The sequence below is a fragment of the Canis aureus genome, chromosome 3 (genome assembly GCF_053574225.1).
Source record: "Canis aureus isolate CA01 chromosome 3, VMU_Caureus_v.1.0, whole genome shotgun sequence".
In the NCBI taxonomy this organism is placed as follows: domain Eukaryota; kingdom Metazoa; phylum Chordata; class Mammalia; order Carnivora; family Canidae; genus Canis; species Canis aureus.
Window position 1 is genome coordinate 39,895,231 of NC_135613.1, and position 16,540 is coordinate 39,911,770.

At 41.2% G+C, this 16,540-nt stretch overlaps 2 long non-coding RNA genes across 13 annotated transcripts in view; one reads left to right on the plus strand and one right to left on the minus strand.

Annotated features, from left to right (window-relative positions):
- The window catches only part of LOC144310698 (uncharacterized), a 276,452-nt gene that overhangs the window by 209,163 nt on the left and 50,749 nt on the right, over nt 1-16,540 (minus strand). The window lies entirely within an intron of this gene.
- LOC144310699 (uncharacterized) overlaps nt 2,516-16,540 on the plus strand; it is a 42,115-nt gene continuing 28,090 nt past the window's right edge. For 3 of the 4 annotated variants that reach the window (XR_013376372.1, XR_013376374.1, XR_013376373.1), the window contains exon 1: nt 2,516-2,644. This is a non-coding gene — a long non-coding RNA (uncharacterized LOC144310699). Of the gene's footprint in view, nt 2,645-6,793; nt 6,878-16,540 lie in introns of all 4 variants that reach the window. The other variant, XR_013376375.1, reaches the window with a different exon arrangement.

Genomic DNA, 16,540 nt, shown 5'->3' on the forward strand with positions numbered 1-16,540 from the left:
AATTGTCCCTGCTCTTTGTGTTTATAATTGCAAAAGTTTGGCACAATCTAAATATCTAACACTAGGGGATTATTGGTGGCTATTAAATTTGTACCACTTAATCCCCTAATGTTGGTCATTTAGATTTTCTGGGCACCAGTTCCAAGTGGACAGGGAGAGGAGGATGCAGATTCTGTGGACTTTTAGATAGGCTGGCTCCAGATTAAGTAAACTCTAGTCCAAGATACACTGGGTCTTTGGCAACACAGGCCAATGGAAAGGCAAGGGAGTTAGACATTAACTGTATGGGGATAGGATACAATAAATGAAAGCAATAGCTACTCTTCTTAAGTCATTGACTCTTCACAATGTCTTTAAGGATGCATTTTTATCTCCATTTTACAGATGAGGAAATTGAAAACAGAGGATTAATTTACCCTACATGTGCGACTAGTGAGTAGTAAAGCAGTATTCAAGCCCAGGCTGACCATACTCTTAAGCACTATGTCTTTAGCTAACTTAACTAGGGAAACTATGCCTGAGGGCAACAAGAGCTGGACTTTGTAGTGGTTAAGACAACTGGATGTGGGGTAATCTAGATGTGAGTTCAAATCGCAGCTCTAGCACATACTAGCAGTGTGATCTTTGACACATTTATTAACTTATCTGAGCTTTGAGTTGCTCATCTGAAAAAGAGAGAATATATCCAGAGCCAGATGAAATCTATCAAGACTTCCAAGCAGCTATATGTAATGCATCAAAACATTACTGAAAACAAAATGAAGTAGGACAAAGTATTTTCCAGAACTTCTTTCACAGAAAAATAGAATATGTAGCTAGGAGGAATATTCTAATCAATTGCAGGGGGGGGAAAAGCAACATTAAGTATAAATAAATAGTTGCTAAACCACCTTCTAAGGACAGGTACGTCTGATTAGCAGTAGGACTTTGTTTGGCAGAGTACTTTATGAAATCTTGGGCCAGAGTATAATTGTTCTGTAAAATAGAAGAATGGCTGCCTGGCCAATAGGAATACCCTTTATCCACCTCCCTTCACACTACCCTCAGCCTCTCTAGAAGTGCTAGAAATTTAAAGATGATCAATTTAAAAGAACACAAATTATCAGCTTCCATGATATCCATGTGCCTTGTCCTGGCTCAGCTAAGGCTTAACTCATAGAAATGTTATAAATATTAAGTGATATTAGGTACAACCACATGATTGCCAATATTTACCAGGTTTGACCTACAAAAATACGGTAATATGGCATGGTTCAACCCAATAAAAGGATTGAGAATACTTTAACCAAAGACCTGGTCTAAGGTAAATCCTTGGTACATAGTAACTAGTCTTATTATCACTTGCCAAGAAGAGGGCAGCTTATTCAGATACATGTCTGTCAGGCCGCATTTTGGGTCCAATCTAATGGATCAGGGGGAGGGGGGATTCTCAAAATAGTGAATACTGGCATCATGGCTTGAAACATTAGTCCATTCAAAGCAGAATGTCTTCCCATCAGGTGTCTGGCACTAGACACAGCCCCCAGATGGGAGTCCTAGCAAGAGTAAGGCTAGATTATTGGAGTTTCCCAACCAGCAGACCATGGGGGATGTGTCTATATTTCATCACGGCATATAAATGCACAACAAGGCAGAAGCCCAGCCCTTGCACAAAGCCAACTCGAAGGGCAAAGAGAAGAATAGAAAAGGAATTGTTTGATTTCTCTTTCTGTTGTCAATCCCAAAATTTTTTCCACAGAAAAATGGTTTGGGTGTAAGTTTCAAGGAAAGTGGCTCTAAGGTCAGAGAACTTCACCCCTACCTTGGAGATGCACGATGCACTTTCATCCAATAATCTTCATTTGATCACATTTGTTCAAAGATAATAGATGCACATTAATAGCCTTAAAAAATAGGGCTATTAATTAATAGCCCTAAAAAATCTTATCATGAAGAGCATGTTTCATTTTATTAAACCCTATGTTTCTCGAATATTTAATAACATAACTTTTATTCATCATAAAATGCTTAACATTCAGTGAAACCTAATCTTTCAGAAGATGCTTTAGGAAATGCTTCCCTTGAATTATAAACTTCTTATATGGATATTCTGTGCACTTAGTTCAACTTCTTATCTTCTGTACCAAGCACAATAGCTGGCATAGAGTTGAATTTAATAAATGTCTTTTGAACTGAATATGCAAAATTAAAAGTATCAACTAGATTATTTCTCACATCCCTCAGCTTTCAACATCTATGGCTCTGTGATGCATAGATGTACCTAAGAATATATTATAAATGATCAACATCAGTATCAATGATGAGGCTGGATACAAAAAAAGGAAGACAGGTGTATTAATTATCATTATGTTTATTTGTATTTTTAAAATGGCCTTAAATTCTTTGAGATTCCTTCTATCAAGTAGTTGGGTCCATGTCCTCCCCTTTCCTTGATTGCTTCTACCAACAGAGTATGTCAGAAATGATACTATGTGACCTCAGAGTCTAGATCATAAATGGTCATGCAGATTCACCTGTTGTCTTTGAACACTTTCTCTCCCAATGCTTCTCCTTGAGACACCCTCTTAGAACCCAGCCACCATCCTGTCAGGAGACTCAGCTACCAAAAGAGGCCACATGCTGCTGCTCCAAGCAACAGTTGCAGGTGAGGCCTACCTTGAAGTTATTCCAGCCCAGGTGCCAGGGATGTGTGTGAAGGAGCCATCTTAGTGGTGGGACCTTCAACCCCATTGGTAGCCTCAGCTTTTGAGCTATTTGAGTCACCCCACCTATTCAAGTCTTATCAGCCAAGATTTCAGACATTATGGAACAGAGACATTATTCCCCTGGTATCTTGTCTGAATTCCTGATTCACAGAATCCAGGACACAATCTGAAGGATTTCTTTTATATCACTAAATTTGGATGTAGTTTGTCATGCAATAATAAACAGAAACAACTGTGATAGTTATAAGTGCAAAACTCCAACCAAATTAGTGTAAGCAAAGAGGAGAATCTACAGGCTCATGCATCAGGAAAGAGCAGGGTCTGAAGCTGGACAATAGCTTAGGAACTGATTTCGTTATCAGAAGTCTCTCTCTCTCAAGTTGTTGCCTCTACTTCTCTTCCTATATTAACAGGAAAGAAAACTTGTCCCTCCATGGGTCAGTTTTCATTTAAACTTCAAGAGAAAGACATTGGCCCAGTTGGACATTTTACACATTCTTAGGTTAATAACTATGGTTCAAGGACTGGAGGTCTAGGGATGGCCTAACCCAGGAGCCAATTTCTCTGGCCAAGGGCAGGATCTATGATAAGCAGCCTCCACCAGAACACATCATTAGCAAGAGAGATTTACCCCAAGAAAAGTGGCTGTTCTAGAGAGCCAAAGAAATTCGCATCTATTACAGTGGTTTAAAATATTATTTCAGGGGTGCTTTCTGAAGCAGAATAGTTCCATTTAACTACAGATGGCATGATGTGTGGGATGAGAGGGTCTCCCCAGCTGAAGATGGGCAAGAAGTCTCCAGCCTCCAAAAGACTTGGAAGAATATGTTTTGCTAACACCCACCAGGTATTTTTTCCTGGACATGTGGTACATACTTTCACACTGGCCATTTCACTGAACCCTTGCAACCACCCTAGGAGGCAGGTGATATTAATTCCCTGTTATGAGTAAAGAAAACAAAACTCAGACAATTAAAGTTACTTGCCCAAGGTCATATGCCTCTAGGGGTCAGAAGTAACAATCAGAGCCCAGACTTCAATCTCTAAATCTAGAACCCTATATGCAATTCACATGAAGAGCACTGGAAACCCTGGACAAGGTGTTATTCACCCCAACTAAGAGCCTTATATTTGTATACACAAAATCTAAACACAAATATCCTGAAGTCCTGGTTGTTCAGACATAAATAAGGCAGCAGGGAGTCAGGTCTTGAGACAGGCAGAGGCATTAACCACAACCTGAGGGACTTGTTTTCTCCATTGTCTAAGTGCCCTTGGACCTCAGACAAACCCCATATTTCTTGGAAACATGTATTCCTCTGAGAGCCAGGGAAGGCGTGTGGTCCAGTAAATGCAATTAGCAGTCTCACCGCGCGTTTCCTCGCCTGTTGTCTCCCAGAGTGCAGTCATCAGAGAGCTCACAGTTTCAAAGCACACTCTTCCAAATGACAAGAGTCGCCAGCAGAATTTAAGTGGATTTGAGATGTCTATCTAGGGAGTTTTGTAGATATATGAAAATACTTACTGAGCACCTCATTTGAACAAGACTAGGCATAGAGGGATGCAGAAATGAGAGTGAGACAGAGTACCGGGAAGAGACCAGATAAGATAGAGGTGAGACGCTGGCAAGTTTTTAACCTCATTTACAATGTAGGATTAATAATAATAAGATGATGATGATGGTGATACACAAACTTATATCTCTGGTCTGACCACTCTCATAGCTCCAGCCCTTTATACCCAAAGGCCTATATCAAAATTTCCTCTCAGATGTTTCACAGAAGCCCCAGAATCTACATGACCAAAGCTGAACTAACAACTATCTCCCTCAGTTCTGCACCTTCTCCTTTATTTCTAGTTTTGTAAATAAAATAAAACTCCCAGCAATTCCATCCCAAAATTCCTATCAAATTGAGAATCTCAAACATTAATTTGGAAAATGCATCAAACACACCAACTTCTCATGTCTGAACTCCAAACCAAAGACAGCTTCATGCCATTTTAACCACTACTAGCAGGGGTGTGGGGGCAAGCCTGTATTTTCAGTTGTTCCTTGCACTTGAGAGCCTGACCTCCCAGCAAACAGATACACTTGGTTTCTGTGACTATGTCTGAAACCCTGCAGCACTTACTGCAGTGGTCAAGTCACTCAATAATTGTTTTGAGTGACAATGTCCTATGAGAATAACTACAGCAGAGAACAGGACCATGGAGGCCACAGATCAAAATTTCTTATTTTTTATCTGCAGGGCAGTAGTTATCAGGACTGACCCCTTGAAATTATTTCAAGTTCCTTAGAATCCTTGACTCAATCACAGTAGTGACTCTGAATTGAGAAGAAAGGTCTCATTGAAGTCAACGGGATTGAGATTTGGAAATGTTTAATTTGTACCTTCAAAAGAGATAGAATGAATCATACTGTATCAACAAATCATACCCCAGAATATCTCTCTCACTAGACTTTGACCTCTTTAAGACCAGGAAGAATGTCTCAACCATATCTCTTGTCCTCATGGAACCAAATGCTATTGATTTCAAATGTGGCTTGAATCACTTTAGACACTAAGCTTCCTGTGGACAGACATGAATTTTCTATTTCTTTCAATTCCATTATAAGACCAAGAGATAGTTATTGAATTGAGGGTCTTGAGTTTCAATCCGTGGTTTTCAGTCATTAAACTTTAATTTGTACCTCTAAGTGAATTGCTAATTAGAGTTAATTTCAATGGATAGTCCACCAAGGTTGCAGTGAATAAGTGTAAGGGTTACTTGCTTTTTGGCAACTATTTTGTGAGTAAGGAATTTAAATCTTAAAAAGTAATAGGGCATTGTGTTCTCTCTGGGTTTACAGAGTGCACTTACAGGTGGAAATATCAGTGAAAGAGGAGAAAGGGGGGCTGTGAGCTGAACTGCATGGAAACCATTCCTTTCCTGCTGGAGCCACAACTCCATAAGATGTGGCAGATGCATGGGAGAGTCGAAGCCACAACAAGAGGGTTGGTGGCTACAGAGTCAGCATTTACGGGTGAATTGAGATAGGGGGTGTCTCTTGCATAGTACTGGAATCAATTTGGTCTTGCTCTCTTGTTGTTTCCAGTGCTTGGACACCTGTTTTATATTTGGCTTTTCATAACTATCCCACAAGTTCACATACCACACAGCAGAAGTACAGGCATGGTAGGTCTGTGGAATGACTCTTTTTTTTTTTTTTTTTTAAGTAAAATCCAAATGAATGGAAAATAGACATAGGAGGAAAATCATAAAAGGCATGACTGCCTAAGATATTTACTCTCTCCACGGATAGTATAATTCTACTCCAGAAGTTTCCAGGGATTGGAAAGTGTTATAGGTGAAGGTAAAACCCTATTAATAGGGACCTTTTGTCTGTACCTTCTGTCCAGATAACTGGAACCTCTTTAAGGTGCTGCACCTGTCCCTACATCATACATGAGGCATCAGTTAAGACAGCTGGTGTTGGTGGATTCTTCTACTGACAACTTCATTCCTTAGCCATTTTCTATTTTCTGTAGCTCACATCTCACACTGTCTGATCTAGAGTGTTCTCATCCATGGCCTACCTTTTCACATTTGCATCCTGTCTCCCCTCCCAATTCCACTTGCAGTGTTTTTATAGTGTAGAACCCAGGCTGCTCTAAACACGGATTGTTCTGCCTCCCCCATTGGTGGAGGCATGGCTACCTTACTTTTGGCTGTTCTGGATAACTGATGCCTGCTTCTCAGCCCTAGCCCTCTTTCCCTCCCTGTGGAAAGGACCCCTATTAATCTCATCCTTTGGTACAGGCAAGGCCTGGACATACCCTTGAACTCCTGAAGCTCCATTCTGATAATACAGCACTAAAATGCTTGGGGGCAGGAAAAATCTGTGGAAAGTAAATTAAAATCAAAGGAAATCTCTGAAAAAGGGCATAAAAATGATCAGACACATCAAGAGTTTAAAATCTATCCAATGCTTTTCTACAATTACTAATACTTCCCAGAAAATGGACATGGCATGTTCCTGCCCACTATTTCCACAAAACTTTTATGCTAACTGACTTAAATAACTTGGAGCCTCTTTCACCCTCCAGAAAGCATAAATCACCTCCTTTTCTGAACAAAGGAATGAAAAAGTGAAGTAAGAGCCTGAGTGAACAATTACCTCCAGAAGCTAAGTAAGTACAGTAAGCCCCAGAAGTACTGTGAAAAAGTTTTGGCTTTATTAGAGCTGTATGTAACTTATTCTATAAATCATTCAAGAAAGGTAATGAAAGACTGAATAGATGAGGGGAAAAAGAAGATGTTGGAGAAAAGCCTGCTGGGAAAGTCACTTACCTCTGGAAGGAGAATCCATGGTAATCCATGGTTTGTTTCCCAAAACAGGAAAATATGTACATGTGAGTTCTATTCCATTTACAAATAGTGACTGAGACTCTCTTTATATCAGACACTCCATTTGAGAAGAAGCCAAACAAAGTACAGCCCCTGACCTCAATAAGCTGATAGTCAATTAGGTGGAAACACAGCTAATAATATTCATATAATATGACAAGCACCAGATGCTAGAGAACCACTGCATGGGCACTAGCCCAAGCTGAATGCTCAGAGGTTTCCTGAAGGACACAGCTGAACTGACCCTTGAAGGCTGAGTAAGAATTATCAAGATGGGCCTGAAACTACCCAAAAGATGTTCACTAGTCCATCATTATTTTATAATAACCCAATCCCACAGACATGTTCTGAGGCAGGGAGACTTGGACACTTTTGCAATGACTTTACAATCTGGTCATAGAGAGGAGTTCTGCATGCATACAGAACAGACACAGGCATTGCTCCAAGATTGTAAATACAGGCTAGACATTGTGGTTCCAACTATATTAGTTCTAATTTAGTGTTGGTATGGGAGAAGAAGCAGGATCTGAAAGGGTCAAAAAATTATCTTTATCATTAGCATCCAAAATATGTCTGAGCATCACAGAATTAGAAGTGGGCTCCTCTAAAGATAATGAATCTAATCCTCTTAGAGAAAACTGAGGCAGCTGATGACAAATTTCCTTATCCAAGTGCACATGGCCAGGAAGTAGTGGAGCAAGACTGAGAGTTCCCTGACAGTATATTTAGATGAGTATTTCTGGTACTTAAAATATAATTAATGCTCAGTAAATATTTGTTGTGTTAATTAGCATCTTTCTCTATAGGATAATTTTTTTAAAGATTTTGTTGATTTATTTAAGAAAGCGGAAGAGAAAGCAAGCATGACCAGGTGGGGGGAAGGGGACAGGGGCAGAGGCGGGAGGCAAACCAGAGAAAGAAGTAAGTTCCTCACTGAGCAGGGAGCCTGATGTGGGGCTTGATCCCAGGACCCCAGGATCATGACCTGAGTGGAAGGCAGACACTTAACCAACTGAGCCACCCAGGTGTCTCTCTATAGGATAATTTTAGGGTAATCCTAAAGCACTGATTTCCAGAAAGGCAACTGCAGTGAGGATATCACAATACATCAATTCAAGAAAAATTAAAAAAAGACTGTCCCTCAAATAAACCACATAGGGAGTTAGATTTTAGAGGCCAAACAAAATAGTCCATGTCCAATGGCATGATGTAGTGATGAAATGTATTCTTAGATACTGTGAACTTCATCTGAGCAAATCTTTTCCAAATACCTACAATGTGCCAAACATTTGATTCATCTGTGAGATGCAAAGATTGATAAACCGATACCTGACCTCCAACTCCATTTCCTAGGAAAGGAGACAGTACATCCACCCATAATGTTTTGCCAATTTCATAGGAGCAAACACAAAATGTTAAGGGACCAAATGAGAGTAGGTACTTGATTCTAACTTAGATCTGCAAAAATGAGAACATGTTATCTTAGCCTGGAATTATGATGAAGTCTTCTGCAGAAGATAGGGACATCACAGGCAATGGGAACAAAATGAGAAATCAGACAGAAGCAAGACAACAGTGTCTACACCTGCGAATCGGGGAGGTCTGATGCAGCAAACATGAAAGGAGAGGTAGCCCCAAAAGTCCTATAAGGAGAGGTAGCCCCAAAACTGAGAGCTACAAAAAGCTAGAGCTACAAAAAGCCTAGAATAAGGTAAATTAAGTAGAGCTGAGGTCATGTAGCAGACACTGTGGGCCCATCTATATTCCTTCATCACCCACCATTTCTGTACAAGCCTGCTCAACTTCCACTGTTGTCACCTCTAACCCTCTAGCTGGTATAGCCCACCCTGCCTGCATGTGAGGCAGGCCAGGTAGCTAGAGAATTGAGGTCTGCTCCCCACCTTCCCCAAGCAAGGATTAATGGTGAAAAAAATACCTCCCTTCACTTACCTCAGGTAGGAAAAGCCTGAAACTTGCGATTCCCTGTAAAATTAGGCTCCAGCTGCCCACGTTTTTAACTTCTTTGATAATCATTCTCTATCAGCTCCCTTCTCCACTCTGTCTTACTTTGTCACTTTCTTACTGGGATCACCCTCAAAATACACCATCTACATTGGATTTAGTGTCAGGGTCTGCTTCTGAGAGGAAGCCAAACTAAGACACTATCAGAAAATGATCCTTAAAGACAAGCAAAGTCATCATCAAGGAAAAAAAAAAAACCAGTGGTCAGCTTTGAAGATCAGGACAATGCTACAAAGAGAAAACAGGAGAGAGAAGCCAGTAAGTAGGAAAGTGAGAACAGATGTAAGATGTGGGCTGGGAAGGCAGTAGGTAAGGGCACAGAAGGCAAGAAGTTCAGAACTAAGGCTATGAAAGGGATAGTTGGATGCGCTAGTTACTTGACTTAAGGGCAAGCCTAATGGATTGATGAGTACTTAATCATTTTGATTTGAGGAACTCTGAGAAACTCATGAAAGCTTTGAACTTTCTATCCAGAAGGGGGGAAAAAGTACATATACACAATTCTGCTTGGAACTTCAAGGGATTCCCAAACCCCAGATTAAGAACCAGTGATTAAAGGCTGTTTCTGAGGCTGGACTCTGAGAGCCCTGATTGCCTGCAGAGTGCTTTAGCATTCATTCCCTGGGCAATGGGGAGCCAGCAAAGGATTTTACTATCAGAGTTCCCAAGTGGTTATAGTTTTCCCTTCTAAATGGAACCCAAGAAATCTGGATGTTTTTAACAGATTGAAAGAGAGATTGGGGGGAAAGCGCATAGATAATTGAGCTCCTTGTTGGCCAAAAACATTTTCTACCAGATGCACTATAGGGCTTCAAAGGCTGCTGGCTGCAAAATCCAGATGCACCTCAATGGATGCCATAGGGAGACACTTCCACAGCCAAATGTTTTGGCCTCAAAAATTCCTGGAGCGAGACAGATACTGAATGGAGCTGGAAACAAACTCAGGGCAAACACAGCCCTCTATTACTTCGTATAGCAATTCTGGGATTCAAACTGGACAGAGGGAGGGGAGAAAGGAAGCGAGGGGAAGAGAGCGGGGCAGATAGCAAAAGAATCCATTTGGAGAAATAAACAGAGCTGGGAGGGCAAACCGGAATAAAAAGGTAGAGTAGGCTGTATCAGAAATATAACTGTAGGAAACAGAGGCTAAGTTGAGAAGACACGTGAAAGGTATAGGAAAAGAAAACAAAGATAGTGACTGGACTTGAAGGATGTGGAATACTAAATAGGGAGAAAGAAAAGTTAATTTTTTCTCTTTCTTCTATAAATGAATTTAAGGAATGGCTATCAGATTCGCAGTATCTACTGCATGGGAAAATTACATTCAACATCACTATATATCAATAATCCTACAAGTAAGGTGTTATCTTCCTGTCACAGGTAAATACACTGAGACCTAGAAGAAATTTGCACAAAGCCAACATGTGAGCAGTGGTACAACGGGGCTGTGAACCCAAGCCTGATTTGGAGACATATATTACTAGGTCTTGTTGCCCTCATCCCAGAGGTCAGATTTATAGTCCAAATACAACTGAAGCAAAGGCAAATTACATGGCCTATACACCAAAATTAAAATAAAGAATTATCCAGGCCTAGTCTTTTGTGGACTAGGCTGATGGAGCAGGAGGAGGTTGCCGTAGCTGGTCACCATGATCATCTACACAATGACCTCTGAACCTCCACTATCTAAGCCACCTTACTGGCACAGTTCCACTGCTCAGTCAGGGCAGGACCTTTGGGAAAACAGGAGTATTGCTATGCTAGAGGCAGAAGGACCTCAAAGTGGGTCATCCAGACAGATGCCTTCAAGTTTCTGGAGTGGCCCATGGTGCGACAGAGAGCATGGATGCTGAGCCAGGTGATTTAGATACAAATTTTGCTCGACTACCTGTTACCTCAGCAACCAACTGAAGCTCTCACAGCCTTGGTTTCTTCACTGGTAAAAACCAAACCACCTTTTCAGGGTTAATGTGATGACCATACAAAATAATGGATGCATATATGTAGTACAGTGCCTGGCACAAGCCAGCTCTTGAAAACTAGCAATTTTGCATTCCAATACCTTTTTATTCTCCTCCTTTTTATTGGAATCCTTTTGTGTATGTGTTCCCTATGAACCCACCACCAAGACCTGTTAGCACCCTAGTTATAGCTTTCTCTCACTTCATCTCCATACATCCATATTTGATATCTAGTATAAGAGCAAAATAAATTTGCTTTGAATTATACAATTTGCAGAACTTGTCCAGTTCTATCACACCATCTATCTTTACCATGAACCTCGGAAGTCAGCCAACAGGAATCATTACCCCTTTGCTACCTATGTTAGAAAGAGGCTCAGAGAATCTGGAGACTGGGAAGTCCAAGATCACAGGCTGGCCAATTAGATTTCTAGTGAGGGCTCTTTTTCTGGCTTCTAGACAGCCACTTTCCCACTACGCCTTCATGTTGGGGAAGGCAAGAGGGAGGGTTGTCTCTGATCTCTCTTCCTGACACTAATCCTACTGGACTTCCCATCCCCTTAGAACCTCATTTAACCTTAACTCTTTCTGCAAATACAGTCACATTGGGGACTGGAGCTCAACTTCTGAATTTTGGAGGGACACAAACATTTGGTCCATGACAGGAGCCTTAGATAAATTGCTTGCCTTTTGGGGGCTTCTTTTCCTCATCTTAAAAAAAAAGAGAGAGAAAGAGAGAAAGCAGTTTGGGATAGCTGTGTCCAACACCCCTTTCTGCTCTGATATTCAAGGATTCTATCTCTGAGTGGGTATGATCCAGAAGAAATTCTTCCTGGTTCATACACAGTGTCACCTCAAGTTGTGATTTTTAAGCTGCCTTCTAAGCAAGAATATTACATTTCTACTTTCAGTGAGTTTCCCTAATAGAGCTCTTATTCATTCAGTCAATAAGCACTTGATGAGCAACTGCTATGTGTCAGTTACAGGCTAGATGTTAAGAATATAACTTTAGACAGGAAAAATAAAATCTCCACCTTCCAGTGTAGGGACAAAAGAAGTAGTTTCAAGATGTCCATTACAGTGCTGTCAGCTACAAATAATGAATATATAAACCCCAATTCAAAACATGAATTTTCATCTATGGAGGGTTTATTATCTCATGCAACAAGAAGTTCAAGGTAGGTGCTATGTTCTGAATATTTGTATCCCCCGCCCTCCAAAATTCATATGTTGAAGTCCTAACCCCCATAGGTAATGGTATTGGTAAGGGGGATTTTGGAAATCACTTAAGTCATGAAGGTGGAGCCCTCAAGAAAGGGATTAGTGCCTTATAAAAGAGGCTCCAGAAAGAACTGAGCTCCTCCCACCATGTGAGGATAGAATAAGAAGGCACTGACTATGAACCAGGAAAGAAGCCCTCACCAAACACAACCATGTTTGGGCTTCCTAGTCTCCATAACTGTGAGCAATAAATTTCTGTTATTTACAGGCTTACCCAGGCTGTGGCACTTTGTTATAACAGCCCAAACAGACAGTAGGATTCTTTCAAGAATGTTCTATACAGTGTCTCAATACTGTTGTAAAAACTCAGCTCCTTTCCATTCCTAACACATTGGCATTGCCACATGCTGGCTATCTTCATAGATACAACATGGCTGCCGTAATTTTAAGAACCCACATGTAAAGCAACCTCATGCAGCAGAGGAAGCAAGGGAATGGCTTCTTACAGATATCACTGTCAGTTAAGAACATTTTCCCAGAGCCCCGAGGAGACTTCTTCCTCAGTCATTGGCCATTATTGTGTAATATGCCCCTCCTGAAACCAATGACTGAAAAGAGGAATCAAGCTGCTGTGAACAGACAATCATGACTTACCCTTAGAGTAAGGAGTGGTGGATGGGCTGCTTCTCCTGAGTACCACGGAGAAGTAGGTGGCTGAATAATCAGTCTTACAACAAGAAAGAGAATGGGTGTTGGGTGGACCATGTACCAGCACCTACAGCACACAATTCACCACTTTAAGGAATGAATATAAGACAAGTAAGCCTGAGATACTAAGGGAGCAAATAGGACAGGCTCCTAAGGCAGTCTAGTCTGCATGAGTGTGTGTTGGAAATAGAAAGCCATAGTATTTAAAAGCTAACTTTTCAGATGTTTGAGGCAGAACCAGAAATGAATCTGCTTTGGGGTGAAGCTGTGATATTTACAGACTCTTGTGTGCCTCTGGCATTGGCTGACTCCAGTGGGATATTGCCAGCCCCTTGGAGCAGTGTCTAAACCAGGGCTCAGGGCCAGGGGAGATAAGCTACCTTACGGGAGGTTGGGGCCCAAAAGGAACAAACAAAGGTCAATTTTAAAGACGAGACAAGAATGAGGATTTAATGCACTATGATTCAAGAAGTGTGGGTTTTGTAGTCAGACAGCCTTGAGTTAAATCCAAGCTCTGCTACTTATTAGGAAAATTATGTAAACTCTTTGGATCTCAGTTTCCTTATCTGCAAAATGAGGAGAACTATTTGACCTATAAGGATTAAAAATAAAGTGTGTAAAGCAGGAACAAAGCTTGCCTGGCACACAGCAGGTACTCTGTAAATGGTAATAGGTGGGTGGTTAGAAGAAATGCAAGTGTGATTAGATCCGATTATGAACAAGAGGAGAGGCCTGAACAAACCTTGTGAAACAAATTCAAGCAGAGCTCAAAAATTTAAAGTTAAATACGATTTTCATAGCTCTTTACAATCAGCAAAACCCCTTTTTCACCCATCATCCCATTGGCTCTCTACAATCAAGACATCATTAGGATTCACCCATTTTACAGATCAAAAGCTAAGATTCAGTGAGGTTGAGTTTACGACCTAGTTTATCTGATTGCATGAGAGAAGAAAGTAAGTAGGAATCCATTTTCTCAGGGAACTCAAGCTTCTAGAAAAATCTGTCTGCAGCTTAAAAAGTCAGAAACAGTGGGACTCTGAGAGTAACCCATTACTGAGTCACTACCTCCATCTTCTTAAAGATCTGTGGAGAGCAGTGTTCCTTAAGCTTTGTCAGGCATCAGAATCTCCTAGAGGGCTTGCTCAACCACAGATTGCTGGCTGGACCCCCAGAGTATTCAACTGGGTATGTCTGGGGTGAGGCCTAATAATTTGCATTTCTAACAAGTTTCCAGATGATGCTAATGCTTCAGAACCACACTTTGAGAACCATGGGCTCAGAGAATGAGTCCCAGAGTTTAGGTCAGGGCTTCCAATGGTAAGTGCAAGAATCACCTAGGTAGCCTGTTGAATATGCAGTTCCCACCTCCTCCCAGAATGCAACTTCAGATGCATACAGGTGACTCTGATGTAGGAGGTACACCCTGCTTTACTGGAGAGAAGCCAATTGGTTGATTCTATCAAGAGCTTCTTAAAAAATAATAAATAAATAAATAAACAAACAAATAAGGAGTTTCTTGACAGGCACGCTCAACAATAGGCATATTTATTTACATAAATTATTTACTTTTACTACCATAATAATACATTTTATTTACTATTTTAAAAATTCACAATATTTAAAAATTTAATAAATATATATATATAAATGTTCAATTCTTTTCCTGCACCCCAGTAGGTTACTTTGCACCCTCACTTTAGGGAGCATTGTACTCACCAGGTGCTGCTCAAGGTGTGTTCTACAAACTGGGTGCATCAACATCACCTGGGATCCCATTAGAGGTACAAGTTCATGGCACCAGCCCCCACCTACTGAATCAGAATTGCTGGGGCTGGAGTAATCGGTATTTTAACAAGCTACCCACGTGATTCTATGGATAATAAACTTTGAGAACCACTGCTAGCTAAATACACAGATGGAGCAGAGGGGTCTTAGTGCTAACATGAGGATAGCTCAGAAGTATAATCATAAGATACAGCTCAGCTGAAACAAGTTCTTGAACTCCAAGACTCTGGAATTCCCCACTAGAACTAACTTTTTTAATGAACAATTTTGAACCAATGATGATCATACTTTTATTCACCTATCTACTGTTATTATGATGCTATCTTCTTGGCATGACATTGTCAAAGAAAATTATTAATTTCTACGAAATTCAAGAAAGCCTACCTGGTCTGGGAACCAAGAGTCCTAGTTTGTTTAAGGCCAAGGGTTCCCAGAATATAGGACTTTCTGTATTTAATCCAAAAAAGTCCTGGGAAAATCAAGACAAGTCAGTTATCTCTCCTGGACTCTATTAACCTCCAAAATAAAATGGCCAGTTATTTTACCAGCAAAAGATGGGCTCAAGGCACCTGGATGGAACAGTCCCATAGGGGTCTGCCTTCAGCTCAGGTCAGATCCCAGGGTCCTGGAATGGAGCGCTATCAGGCTCCTGCTCAGCTGGAAGCCTGCTTCTCCCTCTCCCGCTCCTTCTCCCCCTGCTTGCACGCACTCTCTCTCTCTCTCTTTCAAATAAATGGAAGGAAGGAAGGAAGGAAGGAAGGAAGGGAGGAAGGGAGGAAGGGAGGGAGGGAGGGAGGGAGGGAGGGAGGGAGGAAGGGAGGAAGGGAGGAAGGGAGGGAGGGAGGGAGGGAGGGAAAAAGAAAGAAAGAATCCATTGGATTAAACTGAGAGCTGGAAGTATACCGGTTTCTCATTGGCTGAATTGTGACTATCTCATTGGTTGGGCTGTTTCCGGAGTAAGGAGAAAGCCTTCATTCTTCATGCTGGGGTAGTAAAGTAGTCTCCATATTCAAGGCTCTCTTCCCATGTGTCTGCAATCTCCTATAAGTGGTAGCACAGGAGAGTTCCCCCTACCAAACCTCCGGACTCCACCCCAGTGCAGTTTCCCTTCATTAATTTTCACAGCTCCATCATGACCGTGTTTGATATCTTTAAGAAATCAACTCCTTTTCTCTCCTCCTGCCAACTGCGAGACTTCTGCACAGAGTGAGTGTGGGCAAGGCAAAAGAGCCCTAGACTTGAAGACCTAGCTCTGGCTCTCACTTAATAGCAATGTGACATGTGGCAAGTCATCCAGATCTGTGAACCTCTCTCTATTCATCACATGCAAAATGGGGAGCAAAACCACTGCCTCCCGCATCTCATAGGGATGGTGTTATGAAGGCGCTTTATGCATTACAAAGTGTCTATGAACATAAGGGACAGCCACCTGGCATCATAGGAAGAGCAGAGGCTGTTGGACAGACAGATCCCAGTTTCAAGCCCAGCATCACATTGGGCACATTATTTTATCTCTCTGAGATGATTCCTGTCTGTAAAATGGGGATTCAAATTACCTTTCTCATAAAATATTGAGAAGATTAAAAGAAAAGGTGGTCACTAAGCACTGGGCATATTTGAAGCTTCAAAGTATTAGTTCCCTTCCCCATGATTATAAGACATTCAAAGACTTAATGATAGATTTTTGCAGTTAATGCAATGAATAGCATCATTATGCTTGCTTCCTGAAGTGAAAAGCCACAATAA